This window comes from Rhagoletis pomonella, unplaced genomic scaffold (genome assembly GCF_013731165.1).
Source record: "Rhagoletis pomonella isolate Grant_MI unplaced genomic scaffold, Rhpom_1.0 Rhpom_scaffold_00016, whole genome shotgun sequence".
In the NCBI taxonomy this organism is placed as follows: Eukaryota; Metazoa; Arthropoda; class Insecta; order Diptera; family Tephritidae; genus Rhagoletis; species Rhagoletis pomonella.
In genome coordinates, this window is record NW_023458570.1 from 1,992,238 (window position 1) to 1,998,187 (window position 5,950).

The window sequence follows — 5,950 nt, forward strand, 5'->3', positions numbered from 1 at the left end:
ATAAAAATCACAGTTAAGTCGAGCAAACACTAAAATAACGCTACATATATCAAAATCTAATAAATGAAACTTTTAGTTTGCAGTGGGGTTACTACGCACCTCGTATAAGTTCTAGGGTTAAGAGAGTAAAGAACCAACAAACTCACTGTTACGCTTGTTTCCGTTTTATTTACTCACTCTCACTTTGGCTGCAAAGCCCACACGCCTTGTAATACTTTCGCGTTTTCTCTTTCAACTCATACGTTGAATTTAAGAGCAAATCGTGTTACACACTGCGGTGAAGTGTATTTACCAAATTCAAATTCCCTAACCACAATACTGTTGAATACTCTACGCAAAATGCGGAGTCGGGGTTTGTAAACCGCTTCGTTATCATACATATCTCTAGCAGCCTCCCCTTTGGAACAAAGGATAATATAACAGAATGTTCGCAGCATCAGTTCGTGTTGAATTGTCGTTGAGTTTACCCGTGTTAGCGGTTGACGGATAAGAACATTAATCAAACATTCACTCACGAGTAAACAAATAAACAAGTAAGCAATTAGTGAAGTGGATCAATTAAAAAACCTGGAATTGTGAATAAAAGGAAATTAAATTCATATATAAAAAAAATATATATGAAATCTGGAAATATTATATATATAAAAAAATGTTTTTGTATGTGCATACATATACATATGTATAAGGAAAGAATTTAAATAAAAGCTAAAATTGTATGTAGTGATTTTAATACTAATTAAATATTAAATGGTAGTTTTGTGGTCTAGGAAAAAATTTTAGACATAAAAAAATTTAGATAAATAAATACACAAAAGCGTTTAATTAAACGATCTTAAATTAATTCTATAACAAAAAGTTAAAAAATAAATAAAAATTGTTAAAGAGCTTTACAAATATTTAGAAATTTAGATACATACATAAATAGAATGGTTTACAAGTATGTCTGTTTATCAGTAAAAGTGCATGTTCTTCCAAAGTCGGTAATAAGTAAATCGAAACTGCTTAAAAGTGATTTTTTGGACGTACCATTTATCAACCCGGAATAGTGCAACCGAGTTTTTTCAGCGAGTGTAAATCCACAAAGTGCTGACTTGCGGCCATTAATCCTAATAGCCGCATTACAGCAACATACCAGCTGCCTCTGCTGCCGAGGATATTAGCCAAGGATTGAAGTAGTTTGAAATAAAGCAAATCTAAAATTTCTAAAAACCAAAAGAAGTCCTACCAAAAATATAAATAATGTGAAAGCCTAACAAAGAAGAAAAATTTAATAAAATAAATATAAATCAATTTATTGCTTATGAAGGCTTTTGTGTAACCTATTTTGTTGTTGTTATCACTATTGCCTACACTTACATAATAATATATGCCGTAATAAATACCACAGACGCACATCATTTTGTATAAGTTGAAATGGTAATTCATGGCAGGAATAATTCTTGTTATATGTAAGCGCATTTTAGACAAGGGAATCAGCGCTAATTTCCTACGGGTTCGGTTGTAAGGGGCATAGTTTGCATCGCGACTAAAAAATATATCTCACCTATTAGTAATTACTTAAGCAGACAAAACAACAGTAGTAGACGCTGCAGAAGTTGAAGTGCTGTCTGTCATGGAAATTAATGCCACGTGTTTACTGGTCCTGATTATAGTTTGAGTTTAATTGAATGTAAAGCATACATTAATAAATATAGGGACTAATTAAGTCTCATTCGCTAATTAATTACGCTATGGTAAAGTGTGAAGCAAAGTCAATTAAGAAAGTTTAAATCTAAATCGTAGTCACGAACTGATATACTAATGAAAACTACCTATATATAAAGCAAATATATTGAAATTTACTTAGGGCTTATAAGAAATTTGTATATCTAAATATTTTTTTACCAGATAATTTCATCCAAAACGAGTCGAATGACTTGTCTGAAAAAAATCAACATTTATAGACGTTTATCAACAAACATTAGTAAATTTTTAAAACAATAACAACATGGTCACATTTTTATATGATACCGCATAATTTGAGTGAAGTTGATTTTTTTCCGGGTCTTCGTAACAACTATGAAATGCGTATGCGGATTTTATTAGCCTCACGCTAGCCCTCCCTTGACATAGAATATGTGGTAAAATACTACTTTATAACTGATTGAAATTCTCACTTTTTCCCCACCAACGAACTGATTTATTTATCATGCATGGCGATGTCTTAGAATGCAGTCAATTATCCGATTCTGCATTTGATTTCAACTACTTTAAACATAAAAAAAAAAAGTTTCGTTTGAATACGCTTCTGCACTTCAAAGAAGCTTTTTCATACTTCCAAGCAGGGTTGTTGCGAATATTCGCATTCGCATTCGCAACCGCGGAGCTTCCGCATTAATTTTAACATTCGCATTCGCTTTCGCATTCGCAATAATCAATGCGGATTTTTCGCGAATGCGAATACCGAAGGGACCGAAAATAACAGTAATTTTTTAACGAGTTAAACTTGGCCAAATATTTTTTATTCCAAAAAAAACTAAACAAGTTTGGTATCAAATGAAATAGGACTTAAATGCTTTAAAACTGAAATATCTAAACGGCCAAAGCCACATATGGGTGTTTCCTGAAAAGTGTCAACCAAGACCGAAAAAATAGAATTTTGCCTGGACAAAGTTTATAGATGCCAATCGATAACTACATATTTTGTCTTTCATCCACCAAAATATTGGACTAATTGCTCCATTCCATTTCAAGATATTTGCGGCTTTCCAACTACACTTTCAATTTTTCTTTTTTTCGGAGAAACCATACCTTTCCATAAATCCTTCATAATTGTAGCACACGATTAAAAAAAAATGAAAATCTATACAAAAATTTAGTACAGCTTATGTCCTGTAAGCCTTACAACAAAAGCAACGTAAAAATTTATTAGGAACGGTCTAAAGTTAAATTACATATTGTGCTCTTTTTTCAAACGTTCGGACTCAAAATATACTTTATATGTAAAAAAAAGAGTCGAAACTTTACTTTATTTGTCAAAAGTTTAATACAAAAGCTAGTTTTGGTTACTCTTGCCAGTCGCATAAAAGTTTTTTCGGAAAGCTATAGGATTAACGATTGTTAGTATATTGAAAGTCGGAACGTCCGAACGCTTCAAATAACTTTTGTTCATTTTGTTCTATGTAGGTACTGTTACTCACAAAATTGAGTATACGGTTTTTTGTTAGTACATATTTGCAAAACTCTGCAAAGTTTCAGGAAATTGCAACTCCTTAACAAGAATTTCTAAAAAAAATCAGGTATGTATGTAGTTTTATAGCCCATTCAGTTTTAATATAATAATGTGCAAATTTCAAATGTCTAAAAATTCGCGATGATTTTTGAGAATTGTTTATACATTTGAAATTTGCACATTATTGTATTAAAACTGAATGGACTATAAAACTGCATACCTGATTTTTTTTAGAAATTCTTGTTAAAAAGTTTGTTTTGCAGATTTTTCATAATTTTCGTATACAGCATCATATTTGGATTTAAATGGGGTTTGCTAAAATATAAGCCATATCTCAAACCAAAACAAAAATAAAAAAAACTTTAGCACGTAAAACATTGCGAATATTGACAAAAACAAACCGTATACTAAATTTTGTGAGTAACAGTATATAGATATAGTACATATCGACGCCTCCAAACCATACTATGCTATGTCAGCTTAGACTTAGTCAGACTTAGCATAGTATGGTTTGAGGGCGTCAATATGTACGTCTGCTTGTACGAAGAAATGACTTCGACGAACGTTAATAAAGGCCTTCATATAGATGTAGATTTATTTACAAGAAACCCCCATATTTGCATTAAAAAACGAGTGTGTTTAAGTTCTTAAACAAAAAAATTTATCTATTGGAAAATATCGGAACGTCCGAACGGGAACGTCCGAACAACTTCGAACAGTTTTGGCGGCTACTAAACACCGTTAGGAAGTTTAGGTTGACGTAGTGGTTATGGCTGCTTATTATTCTAACAACCATTCATACATCATTTTTTTGCACCTTTAACAGATTCGCAGAATTTAGCAAAAATCATCAGTAATCTTCGATACGAGTTCCATTTTGGGAACGGGAACTTTTAATCGCTATACACTTACCATATAACATTTGTGGAAAATATTTGTATTGATTTCAGATAGGTATTGATGATGACTACTCATGACAAAAAATTTGTGTTCATTCAGAGCATACTATAGTTTTTATAATGAAAAAAGTGTCTACGAACGGAAAGTCCGTAACGCAGGAAACACCCATATTGAAAAATATTTCAATTAAAAATGTTAATTAATTACCATAGAATAAACCTTGGGTCAGGTGTATGAATTTCTTTAGTATCGTTCGTTATTTCTGTTTAAAAGCTATTAACCGGAAAGGACTTTCATTTCGGAATAAAAAAATATTAGGCTAAGTTTAAAAAAATAACTGTTATTTCCGGTACCTGGAATATTGTACAAGGCCACTGATAAAACGTATATCTGGCCAGTCACAGAAGGATTAAAAGTGAATTACAAAAACTAAAATCAAAAACCCCTGATGACGTTACATGTTCTCCAAATTCCGAAACAACCAAAAGAATGAGAATGAAGAATTCTTTGGAAAACAGCGGTGTTTAAACAACTATCTTGCCATGATGCTAGATTGTGAAGATGAAAGTCAGGAGGATACATCCGACATTTGCAGCCCCGATGCAATTTTCAAAAAGGAATTGCACCGCAATAAAAAAAAATAAATAAATATAACTGAAAGTCACCTCAACTTGTGCAGCATCAATCGACAAGAATTTACTATTTTGTCAAATTTCAAGTTTTTCAAGTTTGGCGGCTCGAGCGAGTAGTTATATAGTGGCGCAGGTTTGATTTACGACCCTTTAAAAAGTTTTTATTAAATTCATTGTTCCACTTTGTAAATTCAAGAACTAAAAACACATTATTAAAAATTACTAATCTTTCCATTTTCTATTTACCTAAATCATCAAATTTACTCACCTAAATTATTTCTTAAAAACACTTGACATCCGCATTCGCATCCGCATCTGCGGATGTTAGCTTTTAAACATCCGCATCCGCATTCGCATCCGCGGATGTCTAAAATTCCACATTCGCAACATCCCTACTTCCAAGACACAAATTGTTTCTTTGAGTAAAAAGAGTATACAAATTCGAAACATTTAGTCACTGCTTTTGTTTCAAAGTAGTCTCTCAATTTGTTTATTTAAAAAAATCTTTTTCCTCCGTCAGGTTAGCTATTGTTTTTTTAATGGTATTGCTACAATTAGCAGCGCATAGCAAGTGAATAGTGCAATCGTTAGTTGCGTTCCCTAACTCGCAAGGAGTTGCAAGAATTTGCAGGAATTTACCAGAAAGCGTTCCCGTACTCGGTTCTCTGGCTTCCTTTGCCTTTTGACAGTTTTACAGGTTTTAACCCAGAAAAGTTGGGGAACGCAACTATTGTGTTGAATTGATTTGGAAAGCAGCCACATTGTTTTTCACAACAGTTGGACCATGATAAAAAAATAGGAAGGTAGAACCGCTGAGAGGAATTTTTCAAATTCTTGACGTTTGCAAGCAATTTAATTTTAATATTTTGTAAACAAACTCACACACACATTTTCATTTTCAATCTCAAACAACAAAAACTTTGAACAATTCCTTTTTTTACTCTCAATTTCATATGATTTTAAAATGTTGGCAAACTTCAAAAAAAAAATCATGGCCGACGAATTGAGACTACGGTTTTACTTTACTATATTTTTATCATGAGTTGGACCATATATGTAAATAGCATATACATACATAGTTATAGGTATTAAGAAATATAGCATTTTCAGTTTAAATGAAACCATTTTCAAATTAAGCGAAACCTTTTTCAAATTAAATGAAACCTTTTTCATGTTAAGCGAAACCTTTTTCAAATTAAATGAAACC

General features: G+C 32.1%; 1 protein-coding gene across 1 annotated transcript in view; it reads left to right on the top strand.

Annotated features, from left to right (window-relative positions):
* Nucleotides 1–236: 236 nt before the first annotated feature.
* LOC118749420 (putative neural-cadherin 2) overlaps nucleotides 237–5,950 on the top strand; it is a 580,827-nt gene continuing 575,113 nt past the window's right edge. The window contains exon 1 of the mRNA XM_036484223.1: nucleotides 237–533. The gene's annotated coding sequence lies outside the window, so the exon portion shown is untranslated. The remainder of the gene's footprint in view (nucleotides 534–5,950) is intronic.